Raw genomic sequence first — 23,800 nt, forward strand, 5'->3', positions numbered from 1 at the left:
AACAAGGCTTTATTCATGTTTTGTTACTATGTACTGTGTACTGCAACATTGTATTTCAGTCTGTTTTGAAACAGACAGGGATGTTCACAGGGATGTTCTGGGAAGGATGTGTGGTAGAGGCTTGAATTCCCAATTCTGTCCCTTGCTAGCTTTGTGACCTTGGACAACTAATGTAACCTTTCAGTTTTCTCATCATAAGGAGGAGATAATACTGACCTTGAAGAGTGTTGTGAAGACTAAATTAAATAATAAGGACAAAGTACGTAGCATATGATTAGGGGTGTTGTAGACATTCGATAAAATGAAGGTATTATTATGCACGTTGAAACTCCCAGATCCTGATACTTTAAGTCTGCTGTGGAGCGTGGGTCTGTCTGCTTTCTTTTTTCCTTTTTTATGAAAAAATTTTGATATGAAAAGAGATACTTTTTGCAAAGGAATACTGGAGGTAACAAATTTAAGGTGGTGAATTATGAAAAACTGTGTACTTGTTAATGACACTGAAGATATGTGTATTTTCATAAGCTAGACCCTGAATAATGACTGTTACACATGCTAATTAGCTTGAAACCAAACAGCAAGAGCATTCACCAAATAATCCATTATTAAAACATACATTTTTTTTTAAAGTAAAAGATGACTTTATGAGCCTAGAAGTGACAGACAAGGTTAACCTGACTTTACAGACCTTGTCTTATGCATCATCATGTAGTTGGGGGCATGGCCTGACCTCCCAGGGCCTAGGAGATCTAGGAGTGTGTTTTACTAGAGTCTAAAGTCATGGCAGGTTTCCTATAATGGACCCTGAATTCCTGCTATTTCCCATGGAGCTTAATGGGAGAACATTTCAGAGCATATGGTACTTTGTCAACTGATACTAATGTGTCCATTAGTGTGGCTCCAGAGGGAATTTCAGTTTATGCCCAGAGAATGAACACTTGGGGAACAGAAATATCTACTTATAGCCCCTGCCTTCCCCACAACTCTGTCCTCTGATCAGCCTCCCCCTCTTCTTTCAGTCCTACCAGAAAAAGATGTATGATAGGGGTGTGCCACTAGTGGTATCTGCACTATCCACACTTGAACCATAATCCCTTAAGGCACACCATCTTGATGTCCTTCAGAGCCCTTATGCAGACAATTTCTCATTTGACCCTCACAGTACTCCTCTGAGCTATGTATTGTTATCCCATTTCACAAACTAGGAAAACAGAAGCTCACAACAGTTAAACTATTTGCCTAGAGGTCAGAGGTAAGTGGCAGAGCTAAAGCTAAGTCCACTGTAATAGCCCAACCCCATGCTGGATGTGCAGACGTATCAACTTGGCCTGACTGGATCCTACGAATTGCTCACCTGAATCATGTATGGCCCAAATTAAATATATGCAAATTTATTCATTTATTCAAGTAACGTTGACTGGGAGCTTTTGGGTAAGGCACTGTGCTAGATGAGGGGGAGTATTGTCCTGGCAAGTGCAAGGGCTTTGGAATCATTCAGCACAAGGACATCCTGGCCCTAGTAGGTGCTCATTAAGTGCTAGTTATTATTAGTGAGAGACAGTTTGGAGCATAGAGAGATGCATCAGATGTGGTCCTGACCCTCAAAAGGCTCTAAAGTTTAAATAAATTATATGACCATCTGAAAAAATTAAAAAACTGAACCCCTTACTTCCTATATCTTACCCTTTATTCCTAAATAAAAGCCAAATGAATCAAATATTTAATTGGTGAAACCATAAAAGTACTAGATGAAAATATGGGAAAGGTTGCAAGCATTAAATAGAAGATGAATAGATATTATTACATAAATAAAAAATCCCACATGGAGGGGAAAACACTATAAACATATTCAAAAAATAAATGAAAAACTAGGAGGACTTCCCTGGTGGTCCTGTGGTTAAGAATCCGTCTTGCAATGCAGGGGACACCAGTTGGATCCCTGGTCGGGGAACTAAGATCCCACATGCCGTGGGGCAACTAAGCCCACACACCTCAACTAGAGAGAAGCCTGCGCACCGCAACAAAGAGCCCTCGTGCCACTATGAAAGATCCCGCATGCCGCAACTAAGACCCAACACAGCCAAAAATAAAAGAAAACAATTTAAAAAAGAAAAATTAGGAAAAATATTTGCAATACATGTGCCAAACAAGAGGATAATATCCTTATCCTTATTATATATCAAGTTTCTAAAAATCAATAATAAAAATACCAACAACCCAGTAGAAAAATAGGCAAAAGATAGGAATAGATAATTTATGGTAAAGCAATTATAAATGGCTCTAACATCGATAGAAATTCTCAATCTCACTTGTGAGAGAAATTCAAATAAAGATAACATTGAGATGTCATGTGTTACCTATCATAATATCAAAGATCAAAAATGTTCATAATACACTGTGTTGTTGAAATGTGAAGAAACAAACTCTTATACTTTATTGGTGGAAGTATAAATTGTTACAATCTCTGTGAAGAGCAATCTGGCAATATCTTTGAAAATTTTTAAAATGTGCATTTTAAACAACCTAAATGTCCATCATTAAAGGACAGGTGAGTTATGGTACATCCATTTAATGGAATGCCGTGTAACCAAAAAAAAAAAAAAAAAAAATAAGAAAGCTCTTTCGTACTACTGATTGAGAATGGTTTTCATGATATAGTCTTAATTTTTCAGAAAGCAAGGCACAGAATCATGAATATAACGTGGTACCATATGTATATGAAAAAGGAAGGAAATGGTTCTTTAAGAATAGATATGAAACTGATAACACTGGTTGACTCAGGGAATAGAACTAGAAGGCTGAGGACAGAAATGAAAGTTAAACTTTTCACATATACCCTTTGAATCTTATGAATCTTGAACTCTGTAATGGTGTTAAATATTTTAAAGTTTTGTTTGTTTTCCTTTTTTTTGTTTTGTTTTTTTTTGGTTGCACCGGTTCTTAGTTGCAGCAGGCGGGCTCCTTAGTTGTGGCTCGCCTGCTCCTTAATTGTGGCATGTGAACTCTTAGTTGCGGCATGCATGTGGGATCTAGTTCCCTGACCAGGGATCAAACCCAGGCCCCCTGCACTGGGAGCTCGGAGTCTTAACCACTGCACCACCAGGGAAGTCCCAATATTTTTAAGTTTTAACGCTGAAAAAAATCTTTTAACTCAGGAATTCCAATTCTAGGAGCTAATTCTATAGATGTATTTACACGTGTTCCATATGTACAAAGATATTCACTGCAGTATATTATATAATGGCCAAAGATTGGAGACATCCTAAATGTTCGCTAATAGAGGAGGGCTTAATAAATTATAGTACAGTCACACAAAGAGTTACATGTGTTCCTTAAAAAGAATAAAAAAAATTAACTTGGTAGCACTATGTGGGCTGATAGAGAATCATCTTAAACAGCTTTGAATGAAAAAAGACTGTATGTAGAATAGTCTGTATTATCTGCTTATGGTATGCTTGCATATGCATAGACTATTTATGGAAGAATATACAAGAAATTGCTAATCTTGGTTGACAGGGAGGGGGACTGAGTGGCTGAAGGACAGATACGGGAAGACAATTTTCTTTTCACTGTATATCCCTTCGTAGCTTATGAATATTTTACCATATGGCAAATACGACCTAATCAACAAAAAATGTTTAAGCACATTATGTTCAAAAATAGGGGAGTGAAAAAAAAAAATAGGGGAGTGTCTGGGGGGCTTCCCTGGTGGCACAGTGGTTAAGAATCCACCTGCCAATGCAGGGGACACGGGTTCGAGCCCTGGTCTGGGAAGGTCTCACATGCCGCAGAGCAACTAAGCCCATACACCACAACTACTGAGCCTGCGCTCTACAGCCTGCGTGCTACTACTGAAGCCCGCGCACCACAACGAAGAGTAGTCCCCGCTCGCCACAACTAGAGAAAGCCCACATGCAGCAACGAAGACCCAACACAGCCAAAAATAAAAAAATAAATAAAATAAAATAAAAAATTAAAAAAAAAATAGGGGAGTGTCTGTATTGAGTTGAATCTTGCCTCCCTGTGGGTTCTGCTTGTTGATTCAGATTCTATCATTACAGACATATGTAAACCAGCTTTAACCCCTCTCCTACTAGACTCTCTTGAGATATCTGGACACTCTGAGTCTTCACTTCCCCAGCCAAGCACCCTCAGAGTCCCAAACTGTTTGTTATACGAGAGTTCCTTCCTCATCCTACTCTCCATCTTTGGACTCTCTCAAGTCCTAGGGTTTCTTGGAAAGAGCATTACCCAAAACCAAGCACTGCTCTTCATGCAATGTAGTGGGCTGCTAATTTTGTAGGTAACAAAATGGAAATTTAATTTTTTAAAAAATGCATTTGCATTTATTTGATTGTAAGTGAAGCTTAAATGTGTTTTCATGCATTTATCAATATTTAATCAATAGTTATTAGTTTAAGTTTGTGGTCTTGGGTCCTATTTGAATATTGCTCAGATTTCAGGAGAGTTGTATCAAGTACCTGCTCAGTATTATTGCTGTTAGAACTTAAGTTAATCGGCAACATTTTGATTATTGTGTTTTTATATAAGCACTTCACCCAGCACTTGCTTCTCCATGGAGCAGCAGTGTGAAACAAACAAAAGGTGTCTAAACAACTGCTCATATATTTAAAAATACAGACTTCCATTGCCCTCCATTATCTTATGAGACTAATTGAGCCTAAAAGGATCCTGGTATGGAATATCAGCATTACAGAAAATGAATCCCCCTGTTCAGAATAATTGTTTTATAATACGTGGTTCTGCAAAGGCAAGGAAGGATTCTTTCTATTTCATTGTGTGCGTGTGAGACCAAGCTAGGAGGCAAGAGGCACATGCCTGGCCCTGGGCTGGGAGTTGGAATGCCTGGATCCTATTCCTCCATCAATCTCTGACTCTAGTCTCACTTGCCCTGGATCTTGAAACAGGTCCTGGGTATCTTGAGAACATCTCCCTCAGCCAAGGTGATGAGTTTCTTTTCCATGGGAAACAACTGTTTTGAGAAGGCAAAAGAATGGGTTATTTGGTCTATATGACTGGTTAGAGCAGCTGGTGTACTAGAACAACTATGGATGTAACTATGCATCATTTTCTCATCCAGAGAGCACCCAGATGATCCCTGGGGTTTCTTCTAAGCTCTGATACTCTGTGAGTCAGTTATGGGAAGGTTATCTTTGTGTCCCGTGCATGGGCTGAGTCCCAATCTGGGATAAGAGATTTCACAGACTGTAAGTCTCTGGAGGAACTAGCCTGTGGATGTTTGGATATAACTAGCCTGTGGATGTTTGGATATAGCTTCTCACCATTACCAGAAAAACACATGAAAGTTTCTGTTCGCCTCATGGTGTGCCACCCTCACAGTGTACGGTGAGCACTTTTAGATTGCTCACAAACTGCCCTGCAGCTTTAAAATCTGGACCCAAATCAGCAAAGGAAGCCTGATCAGCAAACCCAGAAAAGTATGGGGGCTCTCCATCCGTGGGCCTTCAGCCTCTGCAGAGGCTGCTGCAACATTAGCACCCTCCATTCATGAGGATGTGCTCCTAGGAGGTATGTAAAGTGACAGCATTGTATCAAACCCTGCAGAGGCTGTTTCAATCTTCAGTGAACATCTGCAGATGTCCTCTGTTATGGAAACGCATTATTTCAGTCAGAGGGGAAAAGTCAGAAATATGAGGGAAGATGATGGCTGTTTTCAACTCTTTGGAGGCCCATATGGTACAAAACAAAATTATGTGTGTTCTGTGAGCCTCACAGGGCAGAGCCACAACCAATGGGAGGAGGCTGGGAAGTGGGGCTGGAATCAATGGATGGAAGACTTCAGGAGTTAAGTCAGCCTTCTGTGTTCCCCAGAGCCTGTTCCTTGATGGGGCACATAGAGAAGGCCACATCTTGCTTCCTGGGCCTCAAGCTCAGGCACTAATAGCAATGCTCTGAGAATGAGGGCTGTGCTAGGGTTCCTCCTCTCATAGACTGGCAAATTTTCAACCAACGAGAGCAAAATGGGGCCCCATCAACTGTAGTGTTGGTAGACACAACAGAGTATTATCCGTAGAGGGGAGCAATTTGATTGGCATCCACCTCTACTCAAACCTGAGTCCCCAGGAATCCCTGACTCTATTTCCTTCTCTTACAAGGAAAACTGATGATGTGCAAGGTCCCTCTGAGCCCTACAGTTCTCAGTCTACAATTCTGTGTACTTGTAGCTACACCATCCATCCCCATCCACAGACAAATTACTGTATTACTCTAATACTGCTGCATTCCTGAAACACTTGAACAATACTACTCTAATAATCTGTGTCCAAATTATTAAAAGAATCTCTTGCCTCAAATTTTTTGATGACAAATCAAACCAAATCATTATGGGAGATGGGGAGAGAAGGTGTAGAACATTGTTCTTTCCTAAAGCCAGATGGAGAGCTTTGTTCAATTGTTTACTTTTCTATTAGATTTCAACACTGAATTTTCTTCACAACATAAAAATGTGTTTTAGAAAGGAAACAGAGAATTTTCATTAAGGAAAAAAGTTTGCTAGTTTGTCTTTAAATTATTAAGAAGGCAGAGAGATAAAAGTTTCTTTGACTATACTTGGAACTCTTAAACTGCCTGAGATGTTGTCTAGTCCAACTGCCTGCTTTTTCAGATGAGGTCTAAAGAGGGAAAGTAAGGTAAAAACTGCTCATTGCCTACCCAGTATCCATTCTGTACTTCCTCCTTAGTAGCAGAGTCCTGGGTATTGTGCCTAACCAAAACCTTACATTTCCTAGCCTGTACCTCGGATAAAGGTGCGCATTAGGATTTAAGAAGAAGTCGTGGGAATCTAAGGGAAAAAAAAAAAAAACCTAGTGGTAAGACGGGAATAAAGACACAGAGCTACTAGAGAATGGACTTGAGGATACGGGGAGGGGGAAGGGTAAGCTGTGACAAAGTGAGAGAGTGGTATGGACATATATACACTACCAAACGTAAAACAGATAGCTAGTGGGAAGCAGCCGCATAGCACAGGGAGATCAGCTCGGTGCTTTGTGATCACCTAGAGGGGTGGGATAGGGAGGGTGGGAGGGAGGGAGATGCAAGAGGGAAGAGATATGGGAACATATGTATATGTATCACTGATTCACTTTGTTATAAAGCAGAAACTAACACACCATTGTAAAGCAATTATACTCCAATAAAGATGTTAAAAAAAAAAAAAGAAGAAGAAGTCGTGGGAAGAGAGTCCTAGGAAAGATCTTTAATGGCATGCTCCCTTTTGCCCTTCCCCCTTTCTCCTTCCCATTGCTTGGGATGTGGATATGATAGCCGGCACTCTAACAGCCATTGGGACCATGAGGTGACCTTGAAGATGGAAACCTATGCTAAAGACTGTGGAACAACAAGATAAAAGAAGTCTGGATCTATAAGAAGTCGAGGTTATATATTATAATCTCTAGGGTAGCCACTAAAATGAAAGAATGTATAATTAAGAAATTCAAAGAGGGAAAAAAATGGAACAATAAAAAATAGTTGATTAATCCAAAATAAGGCAAAGAAGAATAGGAAAAAGAATATAACAGATGGGGCCAATGGCATAAGAATAGTAAAAAGGTGGCAATAAACTCAAATAAATCACAAGCCTAAATGGCTGGAGCTATCATACCTACACACAGACGTAAGATGGGATAATCTGAGCCTCAATAAGGATAATAAAAGCACTGGGTTGAAGCTCACTCAACATGTTTAAATCCATGAATTCATAATGATATATTTTTAAAACCTATTTGGTCACCTTTGGATGATGTTGGAGTAAACAAACAGGAAGAATCAAGTACTTATCCTGCCTTTCCTATATGAACTGTACCAGTTATATGCTGGTGAAGGTTTAACAACTAGCTCTCTAGGGGTGAAAAGCCCTAATTTGCATCATTTGCCAATTTCCATGGTGTAAAGGCTACCATGGCCAATTTCGAGCTAGCAATGTGACAGGTGAGCATGGGGTTGGGAAGAGATGTGTACAATCGGGTCTCATGAGCTGGCTGACTCTATCCCTGAGTAACAAAATACTAGTCAGTGAAGGAAAACATCTCTTTATCAAAAATATTCCACCCTATATGTGAAAAAGAAATGATGGAGTTAGAACATCACCATTTTGCAACTTCCAGTGAATTAGTGGATCTTGGCATTTGGCTCCCACAGCTGCTAACATCACACTAGGAGACACAACTGAACATTACGTGCCTCCTGATGAAAGAATCCTACGCTGCTTAGGGTCTTGCCAGTGGGAACAAACCCAAGTCTGTAGAGCCTCTGGATCCAGCTGCCAGTTTTGCAGGAAATGCAAAGAACATTGCATACGGGAATACATTGAACTGCACCATGAGTGTGCAATAGGCAAATCTAAGCTGTGGGAAACTTGATGGGTCAAATGGTCTAGGTTCTTTAACAGATAAATTGTTAGAAAAAGAAAGGAATGGAAGGGAGGCTGGTAGATTAAAAGAGATTTAAATGACATAACCAACTTCTTTTAATGGGCGAGATTAAAATATAGTGTCTAGGGATGCAGAGCTGGGTGATAAAACTATAGGAAGTGCAAGGACATGGTCATTCTAAAATCAGGAGAGTGATTATTTATGGAGGAATGGCGTTCAAACTGCAGCAGGGCACAGGGAGGGCCTCTGGGTTGGCTTGCATTCTGTTTCTTGGCCTAGGTCATAAGAACTCATTGAACTACATATTTGTATGTAGTTTTCTGGAGCTATGTATGATTTTACAATAAAGAGGTTAAAACAGAAGCCAGACAAAAATAGCACATACTAATAATTTCATTTAACAAAGTTCAAAACCAGACAAAACTAATTCATGTATGTTAGAGGTCAAGACAGTTGCTACCCTTGGGCAGGGCTAGTGTCTGGAAAGAGGCATAAGAGGGGTAATGTTCTACTTTTATATCTGGTTGCTGGACACATGGGTGAGATCATTTTGTGAAAATACAAGAGAAAATTAATCCATTGTGTGTTAATGCCACCGTTATTTTGGAATGTCTGTTATACACAGATGAACCTAATCCAAAATCCCAGGATGAGTTAATTGCAGGGTATCCTCTCTCCACCACTATCACTATGATGCACCTGCTCTGCAGATCCTAAATGACTAAACACAGCCCCAGTTGCTAGGGTTTGCATCAGTCTCCTCTCCGGAAAGCAGAGGGTCCTGAGCACCAGGTCTCCCACTGCCTCTGAGAATCACTCAGTAATTCCACGAGTATTACCGAGCCTGGACTTCTAGAATTACAGAGGTGAGTGACAGAGTCGCCGTCCTCATGGACTCAGGAGTTAGTATAAAGAAATGCAAAATCCGTGACATTATTATTTTAAACTGTGTTGTTCAAAGACCCTGATATTAAGATACACTTTAGAAATTCCTTAGAGTTTAGCACTAGGAAAACAATTTGTCTCTTTTGAAAAACTGACATACTTCCCTTTATCAGTTAATGAAAGCTATCTAACTCACCATGCATTTCTTTCTGCCTGGGCTGCCAAGAAAGTTAGAGTTACATTTAGTGCTAAATGACAGCAGCTTTTCCTGCCCAATAGCAACAACTCCCACAGCTTCACAGACCATCCCGCCTACTTCCAATCTCCGTTTTCTACTCAAAGCTCTCTCCTAAATTTCTGTCCACTTAAATTTCTTAGTAAAACAGATAAAACTTTACAATCTCATTAACAACCAAACGTTTTGCCTCATCTCTTACCGCTCATGCAAGCACCCTCTTTGCTTGTCATTTCATGATTTTCTCGTCATTTCTCAAATGTACCCTGCACTTGAGGCTCTAAGCATTTTCCTTTAAAAAAATTTTTAAACAGCTTTATCGTGCTATAATTTACATACCATAAAATTCACATTGTCAATGTACCCAAGTGCTTCTGAACATGCTGTTCTTTCCTTCCTTTTCCATTTAGTCATCTCCCATTCTTCTTGAAGACCTGGGCAGTGTCACCTCCTCTGTGAAGTCACACCCAGCAAACCCAGACAGACTAAATTTCTCCCTTCTGTAGAAGTTTATATTTGCCTCTATTATGTCATTTAGCCTATGACATTATTATTGTTTGTGGACATTGATATTGTGTCCACTAGTATGTGAGCTCCTTGAGGGCAGGCTGTGTGTCAAGGCCTTTTCCACCCATTACACTGTCTTCCAGAACAATAATCATTCCCCAGAAGTAGTCAAGTTGCCCAGAGGAAGCTGCTCACCCAGCAATGAATATCCTAGGGGCCACCACAGCCATGGGAGCTTTACCAAGAACCAACTGGATACCTTCTGCTTGAGTGTGCAGAATGCCTGAACTATGGTGCACACTGCACATGATTTCTAATTCCAGACACAGGGGTTATAAGAGAGTTTTAGACTTCAGAAAAGGATAGGGGTGAAAGCCTGACACAGAATGACTTCTAAGGAACATCAACAGTGCCAACAATATACTATATTTCATCGGCTCTAAGGCACCATCAATCGTAAGACACATCCCAATCTCAGAGGTAAAAAGATATGCTTTTTAGAGTCTGAGAAGTACGGTAAGTTACTTACTGCAAACCTCAAGGAAAAGCAAGGAGAAAGGCAGGGCAGGATGGAGAACTTTAAATACCCTAAACTTTGAAAAGGTTATACAGAGCCCACCATGTCCCCATCCCTACCCTGAGAATTTCAAAATTAAAAAAAAAAAAAAAGCCCTAAGCACCAAACTAAATATAAAGAGGTCTTAACAGTGTTCTGATTTTTTCCTATGAGGACTATGTACTTAATGTTTTTTTGAAAACATGAGATATCAAATGTTTCTAAACAAAAATAACATTGGTGGGTGCTTTGCTAGTGCCCTGGGCATGCACTTAGTGTGCCTACGATGGGCCACTGGCACTGGAGGGAGGGAATGATGAGGCTGTGACTCATATACAGCAACCTCACGACACTCCACAACCAAGCAGCTGTGCATTGGCCTAGAGCACCGACACCTGCCTCAATTGCCTGCATCTGCTTTGCGTGTGCTTCAATTACTTCATTTACAGAAACACAGAATAGCTAGTCCAGTGGGTCTCAAACTTGAGCATGCATCAGAATCTCCTGGTGGTCTTTTAAAAAGACATAGCTGGGCCCACCCCAGAGTTTCTGATGAAGCAGGAATTCACATTTCTAGCAAGTTCTCAGATGATGCCAAGGTTGCTGGTTCAGGGACCACACATTTAGAACTACTGACATGGTCTAAACTACTCATCTTACATAGAATAAACTGGAGCATTAAAAAGGGAAGAGGTTTGCCGAAGACCACACATTAAACCATGGTAAAGCCGGGCCTGGACCTCACCCCCTTCTCCTTATTATGCGAATGCCATGTGACTGCCCCTCACGTAGCTACATTAGTTGCCAACCCAGAGAATTAACGGGTCTGATAAGCACTTTGTATCTACAAAATTTGTTTTATATTTAAAGTTTTAATATAATTTCTAATAATCAAATGAGACTCCTGTGTCATTAGGTTTATTAGTGAAACAAACACATCCAGTCTAAGCTATTATTTCTGTTTGCTTTTAAAACTTCATTTCTCCTTCCTTGCCCTTTCTTTTTCTCCGTCCTTTTTCTCTCTGTATACATTCTTCAGAGCACTTTGCAGTAAGATTTCCCCCAAGACTAATATGTTTACAAATTCTCTTTTGTCTACATTCCAAGTGTCTCCTTCACATTTTCCAGTAAAACTCCATCCTGCTGCTGCCCCATCCATTATCGCAGAAGCGGAAGGAAGACAACCAGAACTGGAAGTAATGGTGCGCACAGCCTTGCAACATAAAGCACTACAAAAACCGTTCTGTGAAACCCAAATTCACAGCAACAGATAAAAAGACATATAATTGAAGGCATGTTAGTCTGAAAGTTATTTTCTTCGTTTAACAAAGATTTTTCTTAAGTGTCTACTATGAGCAGAGGAGCAAGCCTCATTAGTAATTAGGATCTACCAGTATTGGGTTTTCCTTTTTGTCTGAGCTTATGCTGCTTTTAACTGTGCCATATGTCATGGTCCTATTCCTGAGCACCTAATAACATACATCCTGTTCGTTGTTTAGGCTCTCAATAAATGTTTATTTAATTGAGTTGAGCTTAAGCCTGGTTGGACTCTGCTGATAACTCTTAGGAACCTCCTATTCTTCCCATTATTTTGAAGGCAGAATAGGCTATATATTTTCCCAACCAAAATCTGTCAACCTTGTGATAATGCCCAAGTACTTATCCTCCTCCACCCAGCATTCCAAAACTGGAGAGATTAGAAGTCACCCACTTTGGGGGAAGGCATGATGAAATAATATGAGTTGTTTAAAATGGAAATGATATAGCTGATTCCTAACACAACATTGTAAAGCAATTATACTCCAATAAAGGTGTAAAATAAATAAATAAATAAATTTTTAAAAATGGAAATGATGACTGGAGATGAAAGGAGAGGACTCTGAATGCTAAAACTCTCATGGACAGTGATGTGGGAAGATGCCACTGATATAAAAGTAAGAAACAAAACTTTGTCAGGAGAATTATTATTTCAGAAATTGAAGAAGGCAGAAAACAGAAAAGAAAAACTTAAAAGTTTCTCACGGATTTAATGCAGCTCTTTAGCCAGGAAAGAGAAAGACCAGGGAAATCCTGAAACTCAGGGAACTGAGATAAAGGGATTGGGCTGGAATTCAGAGGACCTTGAGACTGCAGTTTCAAACTGGGGTTGAAAGCGTGGAGAGTAAAAGAACTATGCTTTTTTGGGACCATCGGAGCTGAAATAAACAACTCTGGGCAAAGGTAAGAAAAGCCGGATTAGCAAAGATGGCCTGGAAGATGGAAGAACTGACAATGACAAGCCCAATTCTGTCTGAATCTCTGTTATGCTAAAGGGAATGAAGATAAACTTACAGTCACCTCTCTGCATATGATTTTACCCTCAAGATCTTCACACTCTTGGGCAAAGCAATCTCTACACCCTCAACCCATGCTTCTCAAACTTTAAAGTGCACACAAAACCCCTAGGGGCCTTGCTAAAACACAAATTTCAGGGCCTCGTCTCCCAGGGATTCTGATTCAGTAGGTCTGCAGCGAGGCCCGAAATCTGCATTTTTAACAAGCTCCAAAGGTGATGCTGATGGTGCTGATGGATGGACTGCATTTTGAGTAGCACTGCTCATACAGCCAACTTAGTGGGGTGGAGCATTCTGGGCTTGGAGGGCCAAAGCTGTGGGCACAAGAAGGTGTCCTCTTTGAGGGAGACAGCCCCCTCACGCCCTTCATGCCCAGAGATGGCTGCAGGGTGAAAACCACATCATCCTAGTTATCTCCCGCACACATCTCATCTTCATTCTCCACACCTGCAGTTCCTTTAGCTACTTACACGTTTTCTCCAGGTCCTTTGGCTCTGGAAGCAATGATATCAATAGGCCCTGGGGCAGGTCTGTGGCCAGGAGACCCCGTAAGCATTTAGGAGCTGCCCAGGGTTCAGGAGAGGTTTATTCGTGCTGATGTCGGAGACCAGCAATGGGGAGCACTCCCAAGAGTGCAGGAGTCTCCCAATGCTTGCCGGGCCAGCAGTCACAGGCCTTCCCTTAAATGACTTCTTGGCAGGCAGTTGCCTGCCTGCATTTCATCTAACAGACTTCAGCAAAATCAGAGCTCTGAATGCAAAATCATAAGTACTGGAGATGGAACCAGTATATAATATCTCCTCTAGGGTCTATCCCTGAGGGCCAGACTAAGAAAAGCAATTACAGTACAAGAACTGAGTCTTTTCACACATGGGATTTAGAGATTTCATACTGCTTTGAAGGGCTTTTCATCTTTCAGACTGTACCTCCTCCAAATCACAGTGTGTGCAGCGGTTTTAGGCTGTGAAAGGAAACTAGTAAATTCAGGGAAGGAATCCTATGTCCAGACCTGGGATCCTTGGTCAAAGCTACTAACAATACTCACTCTGAGAACATCTGAAGGAACTTTCCCTTGGTGGCGTGAAGTTAAATATTTTTTAATCATTTTAACTCTGAATGGTCTTTTTTTTTTTTTTTGCTGAGCTGCGTGGCATGTGGGATCTTAGTCCTCTGACCAGGGATCGAATCCATACCCCCTGCAGTGGAAGTGTGGAGTCCTAACCACTGGACCACCAGAGAATTCCCCTTAGTTTTTTCTTGACAGCTTATTAGCGGAATAGAATATGTTGAAGAAGGTAAAAAGTCCCACAGTAACAAGGTTGATTGAAAGAGGTTGTGCACGAATCATGAGAGAAAAGGGATGTGTGTTCAGAATTCAAGTTAATTCAATGCTGTAAATGTCAATGGAGCAGCCCCCTGGGCCAGACACTGTGCTATGGAGTGGAGAGCACCAAAACTGAAAAGGAACGATCCCAGGTGATAAGAACAATCCTTCACATCTTTCAAGTGATTTACGTCAAAAATTAATTTTAAAAACACTTTTACAACATTTATCTCATTTTATTTTCATAGTTACCTTACAGAGTAGGCAAAGCAGGAATTATCATCGTTCTACAGATAAACTGAGATTCAACAGTTAAATTATATGCCCAGGCCCTCATCTTTCATTATTTAGATTTTATTACCAGCTTTTATTATCAAGTGTGTAGTAACGATCATATTGAAATCAGGTTTCATGGTGAAATCCCTCTGTTTGAAATCCCTAGGATTTAAGAAGCTCCAGGACACTAAATATCACCTAACATACAATACAGTTTAGCACTGTATGTTATTCTCCACTTGTCCCCCCTACTATCCCCTGTCATTATTTCTACCCATGTTTCCCCCTGCTCTGTGCCCTGAGAGGTCCACGCCTGTAACTGCGTTACCGAGGCACCTTTTCAGTTGAGTTTGGCCAATGAAAGGAGCCAGCAGACCAAAGCGCAGCAACGGGGAGAGGTAAGGGTATTTCTTTCCTGCTCCCTTGTTTCTCCTTCCTCCATGGCTGCAGCTCTCATTGGAAACTGGGAATACTATTTCCTCCCCTTGCCCTTACGGGTGTTAAATCTTCCTACTCTTGCTAATCTCTGGGTGCCTCACCACCTCTTGTTGGTTCCCTTAATCCCACCCACCCCTCTGCAAGTAGTGCCTTCATTAAAATCTCACCTCAGTTAGATACCGTTTCCCCCGGGACCCTGAATCATACATACCTCTCTCCCACATAGCCCTAACCTGTACCGATAAATCTAATGCTCAGAGGAACACAGCGAGCCTAAAACATCCACAGTCACAAACTCATGGATTTTTCCCTTTTAATAATTAATGTTTGTTTCTCCAGTGCTTATTTGTCACAATCCTACCTTGGGTCCTTCTTTATTCTGGCATGAACTTTTGCGATGGTCTCTAAAACCTCCCACCTCCAATCAGTTCTAACCAGAGCCTGCTACTGGATTAAATTTCTTGATGCACAATTCTGATCATATCATTCCTACCATGCTTCCCAAGTGCCTACGGCATAAAGTTCAAACCCTTTAGCCCAGCATGTGGTACTCTCCCGTGTGTGTCTGTGCCCTCCATCCCCCAACCCCTCACCAAAATGTACGATCTTCATTTTGCTTACACCGTTCCCTTAGCCTAGAAAAGCCTCAACTTTAAAACTGTTCACTGACCTCAAGGTCCAGCCCAAATGCTGCCTCCTGCCTGAAGACTTTGTTTCTTAATAAGCAACCACTTTCTCTTCTAAACTCCCATGAGTCTTTTGGCATTTCTTTCTTATGGCACTTAGCATGTTGAACCTCTCAGTATTGTAATGAGTGTCTATCCGATCCCACACCCTATTCTAAGCAGCTTTCCCAGCAGAGGCTGTCTGGTTCATGGTGGTCCCCTAATGAAGAGCATGGGACACAGCACAGAGTAGGTCTCAGCAAGTATGTGTTGGATGAATGAACGCATGAACGGATTGAATTCAACATCCGCTCGGCACCTGTGTGGTTAACCTTTAAAATATTTGAATAATCAGCTGAATAAGCTGGCTAATTTACGCTAAATGTCCTATATAAGATGCTGTATACAAACACATTTGCATATTTGCCGATTTTATATGACTATCTCTTAATATGGATATATACATTTTATCATATGCCATTTTAAAAAGGATCTCTCTTTGGAGAAAGTGGTGCCACACACATAAGCATCTTTAAAATAAAAATCCTAAAGGTTCTAAAGCTGAACAAGGTCCTAGAAGAGGTTTCTGAAGGGCAATTGAATGCGTGCAGCTTGGAAATATTCTACTTCTTTCTCATTTCCTATCGGTCAGCCCCATCCTCTCCTTGCATCCAATTTTGTTTAATGAGGCTACTGCAATGTATTTATTTTGGGGTGATTGAATTTAGAAAGACATTCATCTAACATGCAATTGCTGCCACAAGCTGAATGGCTGAATCATAACAGGGGTGATGGCATTAATCCGAAGACAGCTGTTTCTTATCATTTCTAACACACAAAAAAGCTCAGGCCAGGCAGGAGGCTTTGCCTCAGTTGCAAGGTGAGACTGATAGGATCTGAAGCAGAAATGCTTCTGGACAGGTGGAGGTAGACAAGGAGAAGGAAAAAATGCCTCGTGAGGGACTAAATCTTTGGTTTTCAGAACTATGTCCGTCATGATGTATGAGAGTTGCTTCTGGCCCTTTGGAATGCTCAAGAAATTCCAGTCAAAAGGAGATAATTTGGTAAGGACAGCAAAAACATCTCTGTGGGTAACTAATCTTTTAAGAAGAGCTTACAAGTCTCTTGTGAGTAGCTGCAGCTATTAAAGAATAATGATAATGCTGGCTCACTTTTGCATGGTACGTTATAGTTCACACCACGCTTTCACATTCACCATCTCAGGCAAGTTAAGCTGGAGTATGGTATGCACCTGCGCAGCCGCCCATGTGTCCTGAGACCAGGTTCCCAGGATGCTGAGGAGCCCCTTCCCAAAGAAATCTGTCAACATTTGCCTTCTGCAAATGCCCCAAATCATGCCACCATGAAGGCATCACTGCTTTGAACTCAGGCATTTCTACTACTAAAGCAAAAATGTCCCTGGAAATAAGCATGTAGCCAACTCTTGACTCTTCTACACCTGAGTGTGAATGAATTCTCCACACCTTCTCAGCAGAACAGCTGGCTAAGGTTTTGAGCAGGAAATGAATGTAGTAAGAGAGTAAAAGGAGGTGAGGGACAGACATTGGTGACCCACTTCACTTGCTACAGCTTTTGAGGTAACAGGAAACAGGTAGGGTGGTGTTAATTTCAATACAGGACCTTAGTATAGCTAAGAGCTACAGTAATCTCCACCTACAACCATACACCTTCCAAAGGTGATAAAATGTTACAAGAATTCAATTTTTAAAAACCCCTAAGTTTGAATCATAGTGCATCCTAATATAGACTCATCCATTCATTTTTTTCATCTGTTCATTTATTCATTCTGTAGCTGGTACGTTGAATAACCAGAATTCATGGAATATAACAAAAACACTATTTTAAATCTTCCACCGCCCTTTAAACTTATCAGGGATGGAATGGGGACAGAGCTTCCTCTGTCACTAGATATAAACTTAAGCATGCCCCTAGGCTTTGGTGGCCACTCCTAAGTAGACACAAGTCCTAGCTTCACTTTAAGTCACAGTTATAAACAGCTTCAATTCAGTAAATTAAAATATCCACATCCATGTAATAGTAATAGAAACTTCTAACTTCATTCAGGGGGCTCTCAGGTGGGAAACCAGGATCTAAATCTTCTCTTCCCTTCCTGTTACACTCCCATCTTGCTAAATGAGATTTCTGACTCCTCCTGGAGAAAGAGAGGTGGAGAGGGAAGGTGGGCATAAAGGGCTTGCGTGATTGGGACCCCGGTGAGATGGTGGTGTCATACTCTCCAGGCCTGGCAGTTGTCTAAAACTGACTTTCTCTTATGTGATATTATTGTGAGTTCCTCAGAGACCTTCTCTCCTCCCCCAACCCTGGTGGTCTCTCACTTGAGAGGGTCCCTTAACCTGAGCAAAAACATTCTTTTCAGGCAGGAGTTTCTTCCCCCAGCCCTAGAAAATGCTGCAGCCCTCATCCAGCTTCTCCTCTGCTGGGGCCTCTTCGAACTCCCTACTAAATGGATCTAAGGGGCATCCCACATTGGCTCTCCCCTGCGGGGCCCATATCTGCTCCTTGGAGCATTATTTGCCTGAACCAATTCTGGGAGCGTTGGCCAATCCAGAAGCAGCAGCAATCTCCTTTGCTCTGCTGCCAAAGCATCAGCCAGCCCTGCTCTTTTCCTGTAAATTTATAGGGAGGGAGTCAGACCCAGTCCCCGGGGCCCATAACTGCAGGAAACACAGCTCAAGCTCTGAGTGGTCTTGTTGCAGTGAGGTGAGGGGGGCACCCACATCCCTTAACCCCTGGGGCCACAAGTGGCACTTATACTCACTGCTCCCTCCAAAGAAATCCTCTTCAAAAGCTTCCAAGAGTGGCATTTTTGGACCCTCGATGGCAGTGACAGTGCAAGAGTCATGTAACCACTTTTCTGCTTAATTTTTTTGTTGGTTCTTCTGGATGGTCTGCCCCACAACTTTAGATATCTGATAGTTATTATGTCTTGCCTCTCTGTGGGAACTTCAGTCTAATGCTCTGTTACAATTCATTCACGTATCCAGCCAGCAATTGTCAAAGGTCTACCCCAGTGTAGACTCTGCTGTTCCCTACTTCTTTCCCTCTTCATTTATTCTCCTTCACCTTCCTGCTATCAAGTGTTATGATGTTATATCGATTATTCTCTTTCTCCCTTCCTCCCTCCCCACAAATTTCCAGCTATCACTGTATATACACGTGAGAAAATGTTTTCACTTTCTGTACCAAAATGGTTAACAAGCAAACTGAGAAAAATTAAAATGAAAAACTGCAATAATGAAAATACTGGATGTCAGATTATCTTACAAGCATAATAATTTTTTTAACCCAAAGCCTAGAATGTTGTCTATTTGGATTGGAGTTCTTCAAAGTTCAACTTGCAAAGTTCTTGCAAAGCTCTTGCAAACACCCACTCTTTAAAATGTTATAGAAAGAAGGTGCTTTATCATGTGTTCCTAGTAGGGCCTGGAGTAGTAGGAAACAAGATGAGGATAAACTGGGGTCAGGAAGGAATTTAATTATTGCTAAAGACACAACATAACTGTGCCATACTTTCTGTAGCATATAAATACAGGCACAGGAACGGGATAAAATAAAAACGGGGGGTGAAAGGAATACCAAGGGTTCTAAAACGACCCCACCAGACAACTAGAACATCTAACAGGATTTCTGAAATATAGAACAGCTGTCTACTTCGTTAAGCCCTTGAATCCTTACCCCGAATAGATTTTTAAAATAATCATGATGATCAATAGCTAACATTTACGTCGGGCTTTCTCTATTGCGGGTGCTGGACTAAGGTATTTATGGTACGTGTTATTTAATTCTCACAACAGTCCCAAAAGAAGACAGTATTTATTCCCATTTTATAGATGAGGAAAATAAATAAGCTTCAGTGATTAAGGCACTTGTCTTTTTTTTTTTTTAAATAACAGTGAACATTCTTTTTTTTTTATTTTTTAAATTTATTTTTGTTTTATTTTTTTTTGGCCTAGCGGCATGTGGGATCTTAGTTCCCCGACTCGAACCCACGCCCCCTGCATTGAAGTGTGGAGTCTTAACCACTGGACTGCCAGGGAAGTCCAAGGCACTGGTCTTAAGCTGTGTGCCTTGTAAGTGGTGAAACTGCTAGTCATGCCTGGCTCTCAGCAATGCCAGAGCCACTGCTCCTTCCACTATGCTGTGGCCCTCTGACTGGAGGCAGATAAAAGTGAATGTTCCACTCCTAATTTTGCCTATTTGTGTAAAAGTGAAGCAAAAGGAATTTCAGCATCAACTGGAAGCGGTTGATTTTTTTTTTAAGAGCTACCTTAACTTTAGTGGCCATTTGACTGGTCTTTGTGTTAGTGAAAGCTCCAGCAATCACAGCGACCCTCTGTTACAGAGCAGGCATGGACTGCAGCTGCCAACAGCCTCCTAATTATCTTCTATTGAGGAAAGTATCACAGTGCCAATTCCAGCATGTGGGTGGAAGAGGGGGACAAAAGGATCTTGGAATACAGGTTGGTTTTTTTTTTTTTTCTTATTTACTCAGTGCCAATTAGCACCTACAAAAAGCAGTATGTGAGAAGTGAGCACCTTCATTACAGTATCAAGCTAATCCACCAAGACAATTTGGCAGGGTCCCCATATATGACTGTATCCCTTTGGATTCAACTTCTTTGTAGCCTTCATCTTCCCCCATCTCTACATGAATAAGCCCTCCCTTCCCTCTCTCCCACCCTCTTTTTCCTCCCCCTACAAATATTTATTGAGCACCTACTATGTGCCAAGCTCTGGGCTTGGTACAAAAATATAACAGGGATAAAACCTTGGTCCCTGCCCTCAAGGATCTTCTAGTCTAGGAAATATATCAGACATATAAGCAAACAATTACAATACTGGGTTGTGAATACCACCATGGGGGCTGGGGGTGGGAGGTGCAGGAAGGACACAAGTCACAGAGAAGGAGAAATCAGGGAAGGTTTACATGAAAAAATGAAAACTTTCCCAGTCTTTCCTGCTTGGAATATATTCATCCCCACTCCAACGCGAATTTTATTCCACTTTGGAGCTCTGTCATAGAACCTTGTGGCATTTTGGCTTATGTTAGTCACTTTGGGCTGGGTTTATCTCCCCCATTCCATTCAGTATAATTCACTCTGCATGAGGATCGTGCTAGCTATGCTGTGGGAGAGGAAAATGACAAAGTCAATCCCAGGACCAGTTCCTCAGGAGACTGGCTGGAGGAAAACTCAGACGTGAGAGAAGGATAAACCAAGTGCAATGCAGGATAACGTGGGATTGATGACATCGTAATAGAGGAAGCCAACATCATGGGATGCTTTAGGGAAGAAGTGGCACTGGAGACGAGTTTTGAAAGGTGGGCAAGATCTCTCTAGTCAGAGATGGGAAGGGAAGCCATGCTGTGCCTTGTAACAGATTCAGGGAAAGCAGGAAGATGAGGAGAAAACGAAGACAGTGTGTTTCAGGAAACTGTAGTAGACCAATAAGGCTGGCATGGAGGAGAGCAGTAAGTTAGAGGAAAACCTGGAAGGGTTAATCTGGGCCAATCTGTAGGGCCTTTAATATCGGTAAGATATTTGTACTTAATGTGTAGGCAGTGGGAACCCATTTTGAGTGAAGTGTTATACGACCAAAGTTTGTTTGTATGGATTGTGGCTGAGGAAACACAGGAGATGGGGAGACCAGTTAAGAGATGATTACAGTAGTGCATGTGAGAGGAACTGTAGGTGCTGATAAGAAGTGGGAGTAGAGATGGAGAACTGACACCCTTGAGTCAGGGACTGAGTGTCACCCATTTGTGTCCCCATAATGTCCAGCACTGTTTCCTGCCCTAATTGTTTCACAAATATTTCTGAAATTGAACTGTATTAAAGATTCCATTTGAAAGTATGAAGTTATGTCTTGCAGGTTGTTGTCCTTTTTGTTTTAATCCTGTCACCTAAGTTATCCAGTTTCAAGTCATAGAAGGTTCCGGCCCAAGGCTGTCATTATCTGGCATGTACGTGGCACCTCAGGGAAGTGGCACCTCATTCACAGTCCTTAATTAGCTTATGCACCATTTTAATTGGTCTGTAGCTGTCTGTGTGGACAGACCTAGTTTCCTTTCTGGACTCAACTGGGGCTGCCCCACCCTTTCCTGCCAGCTCAGGTATCTGGAATGTCACTGGCTGAGAAGACTCAGGAGTCTGCTGAGCTACAAAGCAAGCAAGGAATGGGCTCTCTGGGGAGCACTAATGACCTGTGGGCTGCTGGCACCACATCAGGGCAAATCTCCAGTAAACTCACCAGTCCCTTTAGACAGGCATTTCTAGGAAAGGAGGGAGGAGGCTACAGCAGAGGCAAACTGTAGGGACCATCCATGGTATGACTCTAGAATTCTAGATGAAGTCTGATATTTACATCAGTAGGGATCTCTTAAAATGGTTAAGATGATCCCTTAAAATAGTTCAGATGGCCCATCTAGAAAGTGACCCACCCCAGCAGATGGCTTAGAATTATAGAATTAATGAGTCTGCAGTGTCTTCCACATCCAAAGAAGGGGTCAGACTGGATTGAGGTCAAGATCTCAGTTTAATCAAAAGATATTAATGGTTAATTTTATTGAGCATTTACTATGTGCCAGATACTCTTCTAAGCACTATAGTTATATTAATGTATTTGAGTCTCACAACAATCCTATAAAGTGAGTACTATCATTTTTTTTTAGGTAAGTACTATTATTTTCCTCATTTTACAAGTGAGGAAAAAAGGCACAGAGAGGGCATGACTTGTCCCAGGTGACACAGCTGGCAGGTGGTAGAACCTGAATTTGAACGCAGACTGTCTGGCTCTAGCATGTAATGAATGCAACACTTTTCCTGCCTTTCTCTTGTCTCTTGTTCTCACACTCTGACCAGCAGGATTGGAGGACAAAAAAGGCCTGAATTATAACAGCTCATTCTGAGACATGAATGTATTGAGGGTCAGCATGGCACAATGGGAAAAGCTTGAGTTTTACATCAAACCAAACTGCCTTAGAATCCATTTCCAACATATATTAGTGAGTGATCTTGGTCAAGTTACTTAACCTCTAAGGGTTACAATTTCTTGGGTGGAGGTTGGAGGCAATACACTCTTCAAGCTTGTTAGGAGCAAAATAATATCCCTAGCCCTGACCTGGCACAGGGTGGTACTCATTAATGGTCATTATCACAAAGGGAGGTGTTCTCTGTAAAGTCTGGGGCAAGGAAGCAAAGAGTGAGAATGTATCCTCCTATATCCAGCAGTGCTTAGAGGAAAGAGTATTCTGATTCCAGAAAGACTAAGAGGGGCCATTCACCCCATCTTCCCTGTGGCTTGGTGGCAACATCCTCAGGGATACCAGCCCCCTCTTTCCCAACTCTGGGCTCACCCATGGGCCTTCCAGTCTGTGATCTGGTCTTTGTTCCTATTGCTCCTGCCAGCTCTGCCCACAGGGGTCTGTCTAATCCCATTGTTCTGCCTCCTTGAGGTAGGGACAGGATTGGGCATTTCTACTGCTAATCAAGCCCTGGTTCTGACACTAGAATTCTCCATCATGGCTTTCATGCTAAACCTCAACACTTGACTTCTCTGCGCAACCTTCAAGTGGATAAATTAAACATTAGTGTAATTTGATTTTTCTTTTCAATGTATGTGGAATTTAAAAGAAAACTCCTCTATTACATGGTGAAGGAGTGGAATATACTAGAAAGTGGCCTGGGATCTGAGCTCTGTTTCTGCCTCTTGTTAACAGTGTGACCATGAGCAACTCCAATCCCTGCCCTCTTTACCTCTTGAGGTAAAGAATTTCATCTTAGAATGATAACAGATATGAACGTGTGTTTTGATTGCAAAAAAGCACATGAATGGAATGGAAAGGTTATTACCACTGAGGCTTTATCTAGTTTGTGACAATCTGACAATGTTAAATATAAGGTTGTTCTAAGCCATTGGAGGCTTGGCGTGCCCTAGAATCTCGAGACTGGAAAGTGTTGTCAGTACTAGGGGCAACAGTGAGTGATCCTGAAAGAATCAGAAATGAGATTGTCCTCTTGAGAGTTAAACTGGGACATCAACACAACATTGATTACAGCAGAGATTTGCTAAGTCATCCTAAAGAAACAGAATGGTTCTCAGACCAGGAGAACTTGATGAAATCCGATTG

This window comes from Eschrichtius robustus, chromosome 10 (assembly GCF_028021215.1).
Source record: "Eschrichtius robustus isolate mEscRob2 chromosome 10, mEscRob2.pri, whole genome shotgun sequence".
NCBI classification, from domain to species: Eukaryota; Metazoa; Chordata; class Mammalia; order Artiodactyla; family Eschrichtiidae; genus Eschrichtius; species Eschrichtius robustus.